The following is an 11,131-nucleotide window of genomic DNA, read 5'->3' on the forward strand; positions in this document are numbered from 1 at the left end:
AAACCAATTCTAGAGCTTAAACTCTTGAAAACTGTCCAATGGGCCATGTTTAACCTTCCCAACCCCAAGACATTATTATTGACTGTTATTATCAGACCTGTCTTCCAGATGAGAAACTAGAAGCTCAGAAAAGTAATTTTCCCAAAATAAACTAAATTCACACCCATCTGACTCTGTGGTCCAGGGCAAGTCACTTCATTCATTCATCCATCCATCCATCACCTTTCCATTCATTAATTGAACAGACTTAATGGCAAGTGCTTATTCTGTCCCAGAGATTGCGTAGTCCATAGAGATGAAAAAATGTAAAAAATATTTCCCCAGCTCTTCAAGAATTCATAATGCAATGAGGAAAGAAAGCACCTAAACCATAATAAGAAACAAGACTGTGGGATGAGAGGTGCTATAAGAGGTATATAAAAAGAGCTACAGGAACTTGGAAGAAAAAGCAGCAAACTTCTTGGTGATGTAAAAGCAAGGAAGGCTTTAGAAAGGAGGGGACATTGCACAGATAACTATGCACTCCCTAGGTGGAGAAAGGGAGGGATAGGCCAGGCAGAGAGAGCATCAAAGGGAATACATGCTGCGTCAGAACAGCTCAAACAGTAGGCGCCTACCACCTGCTTTTAGTGCCCTAACCCCAACCCTAACCTCAGCAACTCTGTGCAGCAGTTTCTATTATTCAGACCACTTGACAGAAGAGGAAACCCAGGCCCACAGAGGTCTTGCCTACCTGCCTAGGATCACACGGTAACTTGCCCACGATCTCACAGCTAGTAAGGAAACAAGCTGGAATTCAATCCAAATCCAAGCAGCCTGGCTTCAGAGCACAAACTCTCAGCTACTCTGCTCCGAGTGGTTGGGGGGTACATGCAGGTAAGGTGACTAGACACAGAAGCAGGAATTGGGTCCAAAGGGACTCTGTTTCTTCACAAGGCCTTAGATGTTCTTGGACTAAGGGCCTTGGACCTCATGGAATCCGTAAAAGTAATAATGCATCAGTGCCATGGTGTGTGTACATATATACGTCTGTGCGTGTGTGTGTCTGTGTGTGTATGTTGGAGAGGGACATCCAACTTTCTGTATAATGAGGCCATAGAGAGGAATAGTTATCAACTTTGTTTTAGACTGGAACTCTATATGCTTGCTGTAGGAATATTCGGTATCTTATGCTCAGCCACATTCTCTGGGCTTCAGGGTCAGTATTCGAATCCTTATTCCCTTTCTGCATCCTTCACCAGACTGGAGAGTCCCTGAGGACAGAGCTCCCATACCACACTCCAGTACCCCACACAATGCCTCTCACACAATGGTTATTCAGTAAATATTTGTTAAATGAATGACTACTTGTTGAATGAACTCTGGGTCTTTAGTTAATAATTTATATAGAGAGTAAATAAGTTAATTATGAGTTAACAAATATAGTTTGGTCAATTAAATCCTTTCCTCTGTACAATGGATGGGGTAGGAGGGGATAACATAAGGGTCTTTGGAAGAGAAACAACTGTAGGGATTATTAGCCTAGATCAGTGGTTTACAAAAGGAAGCAGCTGAAGCCAGTACTTCAAAAAGCTTGCCATCAGGGATTTTGATTCAGTGGATCTGAGATGGTGTGAGCTTCTTAGGTGATTCTGAGATGACCAGGTCAGTATCTGAGTATGGCAAGAACGGGTCCCTTCCTGTTCTAATTTTTTTTTCTTTTTTTCCGTCTCATTCAGCTTGTGCTTGACACGCTTGAGTGATGGGAGCTCACCGCCTCACAAGGCAGGCTGCCCAACCCGTTCTGAGAACAGCAACACTAATAGCAAAGACACCAATACAGTGACCATATATGGAGCATTTCTTTTGGCTCAGAAGCACTGGATGGATGTGACGGATTTCAGAGGCTAAGCATTATTTATCCCCATTTTACAGTGAAAGAGACTGAAACTCGAAACTCCGGGGGTTTAGTGGTGTACTCTGTGTCTCAGAGGTGGTGAGGGGCGGGGCCGGATTCCAGCCACCCCGTGGGCGGGGGCGGGGGCGGGCCCACGTGCTTCCCCGGGCCAGAGAGCAGGTCCCCGGGCGGGGGCTGGGGTGGCTCCCGGGAGGCGGGGAGGGAGCCGGGACGCCACGTCGCCTGCCCTGCCCGGGCTGCACACTCCGCTCCGCCCAGCCCTGCCGGGCCTCCCCATAGAAGGTAAACTCGGGCAGGATCCCACTGGGGCTGGCGGGGCCTGGCGTCCTGCTGGTTTCAGTTTCTGAAGAGCCCGGCCCTGAGCAAACACGGACTGGGAGGAGGGTTCTGGAAGCTTTCCCATCAGATAAGCAGATTAACTCCCAGCTGCCTGGGAGCCACCCACACGGGAACCAGTGTGCGGCCTCCCTGGCGGTTGACAGTCCCTGCCGGCTGCCCAGAGCCACCTGAAGGCGGCTCAAGGTTCCAGTCCAGTCCGGCGCTGGCCAGGACTGCCAGGCGGGCCGACGAGGCTCAGGGGCCGCCCCAGCCCCACCTCCAAATATGGACCGATCTTCCTGCTACAGCTTGCTTCTTCCCTAACTCTCTAGGGCGTTCGTGTTCCGACGCATTAGTAAAAACGCTTAGAATGTTTGTTTTCTTTCTGAGAAGGAGGCCGAGGGATATTGCCAAGACCAGCATGAACTCCCAACCCGGGGCATTGTCTGTCGGACATTTTTCTGGACAGACTTGGGTCTGGGTACCAGTTCTGCCACTTTCTAGCCAGGTGACCTTTGTGTAGATTTCTTCATCTTTCTGAGCTTTGCTGTCCTAATCTGTAAAATGGGGATAATGATACCTATCTCTAAAATATGTTCTGAGAAGTAGATTAGATAAAGAGATTATACATATTAAGTATTTAGTGCCCTCAATGTCAATTAACATTGTTATTAATTGTTATTACGAATGACTAATAACGACACTCAGGATTATTACTAATGCTACTATAAGTAAAAAAAAAATAAGCTCAATTAAAATTTTTTACTGAGGGAAATATCAACAGTTTTATGAGAGGTAAAGAAGAGTAACACTGGGTCAGAAAGTATATGCACATGGCCTCATTTAATATTCAAGCAGCTTCACAAGGCAGGCATCCCCATTATACAGATGGGGAAGTTGAGGCTCCTGGAAGTTAAGTAACTTGCCTCCAACACATACTGAGTTAGTACCTGATGTCCTGACCTCCCTTCTTCAAAGTGTCTCTTAAGCTCCAGCTACTCCACACCTGCCAGCCTCAGCAGAGATGCCTGTATCTATTAGGGAATGCCTTTTCTTCCCCTAGGCTCACCGAATTACAGGAAAATCGGAGAGCTCTAGAAAGTGGATAAAGGTTACCTCCTCCAGGCAGCTTTCCTTATTCTCTCCCTCCTCCCTTTGTAGAACAAACCCTCCCTCTCTGTTCTCCTGGTGCCTGGAGCATGTGACTGCACCCCCTTGTAGGCTGTGTGTCTCCTCCAGGGAATGTGCTTCTCTGATGCAGACACTACACTTTTTTCACCATGGGAGGGTAAGTATGGTGTTGTAATAAAGTACATGCTTAGAAGCCCAACTGCCCTGGCTCAAATCTTGGCTTTACTACTTGCTGGTTGTGAGGGTTGAATAAGTTATATAAGTTCTCTTTGCCTCACTTCCCGGATCCTATAAAAATGGAAATTAACAAGGAGAGTGGCCTGATGGCCTTGCTGTAGGATTGAATGACCATCTAGATCTAATCTATGTAGTTCTAGATATACTGCTGTGAATCTCTTGAGTGATAGATGTCCAGCGAATGATGACAGGAATGCTGAGGATCTGAACTTTGCTTGTTGACAAAAGTGAAGCATAAAAAGAATGTCACTGAGATGCAGGGTCAAGGGGTAAGACCTGGTTCCAAATCTGTCTCTAACTTCCTGGGTGGACTTAGGCCTGTCTCTTCCTATCTCTTGAGAGTCCCCTGGACTGCAATGAGATCCAACCAGTCAGTCCTAAAGGAAATCAGTCCTGAATATTCATTGGAAGAACTGATGCTGAAGCTGAAATTCCAATACTTTGGCCACCTGATGCGAAGAACTGACTCATTGGAAAACACCTTGATGCTGGACAAGATTGAAGGCAGGAGGAGAAGGGGACAACAGAGGATGAGATGGTTGGATGGCATCACCAATTTGATGGACATGAGTTTGAGCAAGCTCTGGGAGTTGGTGATGGACAGGGAAGCCTGGTGTGCTGCAGTCCACGGGGTCACAAAGAGTTGAACACGAGTGAACTGAACTGAATTTCCTCTCTCTGAATTTATTTCTCTTGCTGAAAGAGAAGTTTGACTCCTGCAGCTGGATAGTTTTGAAGAGTAATATTCAATAGTGTATTAATGATCAGTTCTTTTCCTGTAGGACTTTTACTTGAGTAATGTTCCAAGTTAGAGGTTATACCCAGAAATAAATGACTGGCTCACCAATGGAAGGACAAACCTCGAGCACTGGTAGGTGATTGTGCTAACCAGCTTTTACTGAGCACGTGGTAGTGCTGGGCATTGTGCAATGTGCCATCAGTATCCTGTTTATTTTTCTCCAGAACCCTGTAAAGAGGTATCACTGTGATCTTTATATTACAGCTGAGAAAACAGAGGTTCAGAGGTTAGAAGTAGTTGGATAGGCAGTAGAGTCCTTATTTGTTAGACTCCAATTCCCTACTGCCTACGAGAATCCTCTCTGGAGCCAACCTGTTCAAATATCTCTGAGGGAAAGGAACCTATTATCTTTCCAACCAGCCCATTATTAGGTATCCTGAATAACTGAGAAAGGTAAAGCTGTCATTTTTATATTCACTTCATGAGTGGACTTAAGGCAGACACGATTTGGGTAGAGGGTTAGTGAAGTCAAGTGAAGTGTAAGTCGCTCAGTTGTGTCCAACGCTTTGTGAGTCCAAGGACTCTAGACCACCAGGCTCCGCTGTCCATGGGATTTCCCAGGCAAGAATACTCGAGTGGGTTGCTATTTCCTTCTCCAGGGGACCTTCCCAACCCACGACTTGAACCCAGGTCTTCTGAGTTGCAGGCAGATTCTTTACCATCTTAGCCATCAGGGAAGCCCCAGAGGGTTAAGGAAAGGGACATTATAAATCCTGTGTACCACCTTCCCCCGCCCCACCTCAGGAAGTCTTCAGATGCCAGTTTACAACGGAGTGATCAGAAGACAGATCAGGTCACCTTTTTGGACCTCACCCGTGCCCTTCACCCACAGAGTCTGGCCTGAGGATAGAGCTGGGGGATGTTGAAATATTCCAGTATGGCCTAGATTGGGGTTGGGCTGAATGTGAAGAGTCAGAAATTTGTGTTGGTGATCACCAGAATTGATTCCCTTAGGGGTGGTATTTCAGGGAGCACATTAACAAAATGTTTGAAGAGAAATGAGAACTGCAAAACCTAAAGGAGAAATTGGCTCCAGGATGACTGACTTTGTCTGGCTTTGTTGGTTTGCTGTTTCACCAGAAGCAAATATCCTGCTTGAACAGCCGTAAAGACTTGTCATTCCCAACAAGATAAAGTCCAGACTACAAGGGCTGGCACTCGAGGTCCTTCACTATCTAGTCCCAACTCACCCTTTTCATCTCTTCTCGGATCATGTTCCCAGCCCCATTCCCAGCCCGAGAATTCCATGCAGTTCTCTAAATTTTCCATGTTTGTTCCTGCCTCTATGCCTTGGTATATGCTATTCCTTCTGCCCATGGCATGCCAGCAGACATCACATTTAGATGACACCAATCTCATTTTCAAACATGTCAGATTTCCTCTTCCATTCCCAAGACTTCTGTAGTCCCTGCAAAGAGAGAGCTTTTGCTGACTTTTTAGAATTGCAGCCAAACACAGAAACAAATCAAAGAATAAGTGGAAACATTGAGAGTGAAGGCATTGTGTGCCCTAACCTAAAGCGTTACCAAAAGCATTGTGGTAAAACCCAAACTCGTAAGGCTGCATATCAATATGGTTTGGAAAACCTTTTATTACTATGAAACTGATTTAAGGATGATACACAAATGAGCTCCTAAATCAGAACAAATCACTGTGTTATACTGAAGTCCAACAACAGGACTGAAAAGCATTGTTAGGGGAACCTGGGCAGCTTATTCAGGAAGTTAACCAGGGTGGGGGAGGCCTTCCCTGGGGCATTTTCATCACAGGGTCTAAGGTGTAAGGAAAGAGATTCAGAGGTCCGTTCTTCACAATAACAAAATGTTAGCATTAAGTCAGGTGGCCATCTGATTTTGTTTGCCCAGGAAGTTCTGGTTTTCACCCAGTGTCCTGACATAATTATCAGTAGTTCTGCTTTTATTGTCAGGTACCCTAGTGTGGAAGATAGATTGTATGGTGCTAGATAACCAAACGAGAGCTTGTCTAGGCGGTTGCTTTTCTAAGGCCCTGCCATCTGTTGGATGCCAGTCTGCTCTTCCAGACCCAGCCTCTGTCCTGTCCTCTGCGACAGATTAATAGCTCTGCCCATGCACTCTCAGGGCTCCCTTCACTCACTTTTCCCCCAACTAGGCATCGGGCCTCCTCATCAAGCTGTATTCCAAGTTATCTCCTCACGGATGTCCTGGACATGGTAGGTTCTTAACAAGAGGTTGTAGAGTGAATTGTTTTTTTAAAAAAATTTTCCCAAGAATTTTTTGTTTGGGTTTACTTAAAGAGTAAAAAACTTAACCTTTATATCTAAACACTGAAAAGTAGATATAAAATGAGAGAAAGTATCATTCACTCAGTCGTGTCCAGCTCTTTGCGACCCCATGGACTGCAGCCTGCCAGGCTCTGTGCATGAGATTCTCCAGGCAGTAATACTGGAATGAGTTGCCATTTTCTTCTCCAGGGGATCTTTCCAACCCAGGGATTGAACCCTGGTCTCCCACACTGCAGGTAGATGAAAACTAAGAAACTACCAGAGGCCCAGAGTATTTAAATGATCCAATGAAGCCTCACAGCCAGTGAGTGGCAAAGTCAGCATCAGGACCCAGTTCTCTGAATCCATGTTTCTTGATCCCTGCACAGTTCAGTTCAGTCTCTCGGTCCTGTCCGACTCTGTGACCCCATGGACTTCAGCACACCAGGCTTCCCTGTCCATCACCAACTCCTGGAGCTTCTGGAAACTCATGTCCATTGAGCTGGTAATGCCATCCAACCATCTCATCCTCTGTCATGCCCTTCTCCTCCTGCCTTCAATCTTGCCCAGCATCAGGGTCTTTTCTAGTGAGTCAGTTCTTCACATCAGGTGGCCAAATTATTGGAATTTCAGCTTCAGCATCAGTCCTTCCAATGAATATTCAGGACTGATTTCCTTTAGGATTGACTGTTTTGATCTTGCAGTTCAAGGGACTCTCAAGAGTCTTCTCAAACACTACAGTTCAAAAGCATCAATTCCAGGAAATTTTCCTTGGAAGAAAAGCTATGACCAACCTAGACAGCATATTAAAGAGCAGAGACATTACTTTGCCAACAAAGGTCTGTCTAGTCAAAGCTATGGTTTTTCCAGTAGTCACTTATGGATGTAAGAGCTGGACTAGAAGGAAAGCTGAGCACCAAAGAATTGATCCCTGCACAACACACTTCTAATTCCTTTGGACTGACAAAGGACAGTTGATCAGGAACACTCTTATCTTGTCAAACCTGGAGTTAGAATGTGAGCTATCTGCCTCAGCTAGGCTTACATGGATACAGTTAAACCATGCACAGACCCAAATTTAGAGGAGTAGAGAAGAAAAATGGTGCATAATTAGGCTCTAAATCATGAGCTTTGGAAGAAAGCAAGCTGGGGTTCAGGTCCTGATTCCTCACTTACTTGCTGAGTGACTTTTGTCAAGTTACTTAATCTCTCTGAGGCTTAGTCTCCCCATCTAAAATGGGAAGAATAGTATGTTTTTTGTAGGATTTGGTGGTTTAAATGAAATAACATGGAAAGCACTCACCAGTTTCGGAAAGTAGTAAACAATACAAAATTATAGGCACTAATATAATTACATTATAGTAATATATGACACCACCCTTATGGCAGAAAGTGAAGAGGAGCTAAAAAGCCTCTTGATGAAAGTGAAAGAGGAGAGCGAAAAAGTTGGCTTAAAGCTCAACATTCAGAAAACAAAGATCATGGCATCCGGTCCCATCACTTCATGGGAAATCGATGGGGAAACAGTAGAAGCAGTGTCAGACTTTATTTTTTGGGGCTCCAAAATCACTGCAGATGGTGATTGCAGCCATGAAATTAAAAGACACTTACTCCTTGGAAGAAAAGTTATGATCAACCTAGATAGTATATTCAAAAGCAGAGACATTACTTTGCCGACTAAGGTCCGTCTAGTCAAGGCTATGGTTTTTCCTGTGGTCATGTATGGATGTGAGAGTTGGACTGTGAAGAAGGCTGAGCACCAAAGAACTGATGCTTTTGAACTGTGGTGTTGGAGAAGACTCTTGAGAGTCCCTTGGACTGCAAGGAGATCCAACCAGTCCATTCAGAAGGAGATCAACCCTGGGATTTCTTTGGAAGGAATGATGCTAAAGCTGAAACTCCAGTACTTTGGCCACCTCATGTGAAGAGTTGACTCATTGGAAAAGACTCTGATGATGGGAGGGATTGGGGGTAGGAGGAGAAGGGGACGACCGAGGATGAGATGGCTGGATGGTATCACGGACTCGATGGACGTGAGTCTGAGTGAACTCCGGGAGTTGGTGATGGACAGGGAGGCCTGGCGTGCTGCAATTCATGGGGTCGCAAAGAGTCGGACACGACTGAGCGACTGAAGTGAACTGAATATATTAATATTATATATTATATTAGAATTATTATAATTATTACTTACTTCCCAAGCTTGCACTGGAAGAGAGCTTATCAATTTCAAATAGGGAATCAGCAGACATTTCTTTCTGCCCTCAGTTGCCAGTCCCACAAGCAGCTTGACCTAGGAAACCTGTTTCTGAGGAGGTGATGATTGACATAGGGATTGTATGTAGAGGAGCCTGTGTGACTGGTTCCATTGCCATCAGGCATTTTCCTATGTTCTTAGAGTCCCTGATATCATGATTTTTTTTCTTTCTTTTTTTTGGGGGGGGGGGGGGGCTTGTGCTTTGCAAAACTTACTGGTGGGTAGTTTTAATCATCCTTCCCAGCAGTTTGCAAGAGTATATTATGAAGCTGGAGCTCATAAAACATCTCAGAATACGGGATATGTCAGATATGTCAGAATAAGAGAAAAAGAAGGAAGATGGCTGCTCATGTTTGTTCACTTGAAATATCGATGACTAGTTCTTTAGTCTTTCACGGTGACTTTCTTTTCTTCTTTCTCTCTTTTTTTCTTTTCTTTCTTTCTTTATTTTCCCCCAACCTCTGCAGACCTCTGTTTACCATTGAAAATAAAACCAACCCTGATAACCTGGCATCTACCAAAGAAATCCATTCATTCAAACATTCACCAGCTCATCTATACATTATTAAATACCCACTACACTGGGCCCTATGCCGGGTGTAGACATGCGGGTTACATAAACTGTCTATGGAATAAGAACAAACCTGGGTTCCAACCTCAGCTTCATTAGTTCCTATTGACTTGATCTTGGACAAATTAGCTACTTACCCTCTGAACCAGCTCCTTCTCTAAACTCCCTATCTCCATCATGATATCACCGTCATCCTCCTATCCCAGTTTAGAATCTGGAAATGATTTTATTCTCCTCAGTAACCCTCTCCCTCATGTCCAATAAGTCCCCCAGGGAAGCATGATTTAACTCCCACCTAGCTCTTGAGTGTGTCTTCACTATCATCTCCATTCCATTCAACAGATATTCCCTGACAGTCTGCTGTGACCCAGGCTCTCTGATGGGCATGAGGATACCCATCCCCAGGGAGCTTCCAGACTGGTCAGATACGCCCACAGACACACAGTTCCCCTACAGTGAATGGGTGAGATGGTAGTAAAAGCCCACTTTTATTGCCCACTTAATCACTGCTAGACACCATTCTAAGTGCTTTATACCCATTCAATCATTTAATCATCACAGTAACCCTAAGAGATTGGTACTATTATTATCTTTATTTTATAGATAAGGAAACCTAGGCAACAAAGTAAATAAGCAACTTGCCCAAGGCCACACAGCTAGGCTGCAGTTGAAGCAATTTGCAAGGGCTTAAGCTTCAAAGCCAGCTAAAAAGCCCCTGCTGTTAACCGCCACTGAACTCTGCCTCTGCTTATGGACCTGGGAGAAGGGTTTCAGGACAAGAGGAGCAATTTCTAATGAGACTGAAGGTCCACTGAGTGGCTGTCTGTGCTGAGCCTTAAAATCTGAGTAGAGCTTAGTTGGCCAGAGCAATCCTCCCGGTTCCCTCTGAACCTTCATCGGTCCTACTCCATTAGTCCATTCTTCCTGCCGCACCAGTGAGCTTCTAATCCCCTTCAGTCAGACTCACTGATATGGAGAACAAACTAGTGGTTACCAGTGAGGAGAGGGAAGTGGGGGAAGGGCAACTTAGGGGTAGGGAATTCAAAAAACTATTACAAACAAAATGAATAAGATACAAGGATATTGTACAGCGCAGGGAAAATAGCCAATATTTTATAATAACTATAAATGGAGTATAGTGCTTAAAAATTGTGAATCAGTATCCTAGATACCAGAAATTTACATAATATTATAAATCAACTATACCTCAAGTTGAAAAAAAATATTGACTTATCACTCTTCTGCTTTTGTTTTAGAATGTCTTTTTCTCCTCTGCAGGAGAGAGTCTAAACCCCTCTGCGTGACCACTGCCTCGGTCTCAGTTTTGCTCCCATTCCCACCTTCTACACAAGCCTGAGCCACAGTTGTGGTCCTCTGAGGGTAACAGGCTCACTTTTTCCTCAGTGGGTGTCAGGTGTAGGGTCTCACTTCCTCAGTTGCCTTCCACACTCAGCTTCTTCCAAGGATGCCTTCCTGGATCCCACAGGCAAAGTGAAGTACTGTCAACAGCACGCTCATCATACCCCAGATACTGCGATTTTAGCTTCTCCCCCTGAATCGGAGCAGTTGGCTTCTGATTCTGTCTCCTTCTTTACACGGTGAGGTCCTTGAGGGGTGTTAGGCCCTCCTAACAGGAAGGCTGAGAGCTGAAGAATTGAAACTTTCGAACTATGGTGTTGCAG

At 44.9% G+C, this 11,131-nt stretch overlaps 1 long non-coding RNA gene across 2 annotated transcripts; it reads left to right on the forward strand.

The window, feature by feature from the left end:
• Positions 1 to 2,073: 2,073 nt before the first annotated feature.
• Positions 2,074 to 4,442, forward strand: LOC132657903 (uncharacterized). 2 transcript variants are annotated; one of them, XR_009596693.1, is made up of 3 exons: positions 2,074 to 2,179; positions 3,377 to 3,503; positions 3,924 to 4,442. It is a non-coding gene; the product is annotated as an uncharacterized LOC132657903 (long non-coding RNA). The 2 variants fall into 2 exon arrangements; XR_009596692.1 differs by having other exon boundaries at positions 3,377 to 4,442.
• Positions 4,443 to 11,131: the final 6,689 nt, after the last annotated feature.

This window comes from Ovis aries, chromosome 1, assembly GCF_016772045.2.
Source record: "Ovis aries strain OAR_USU_Benz2616 breed Rambouillet chromosome 1, ARS-UI_Ramb_v3.0, whole genome shotgun sequence".
Lineage (NCBI taxonomy): Eukaryota > Metazoa > Chordata > Mammalia > Artiodactyla > Bovidae > Ovis > Ovis aries.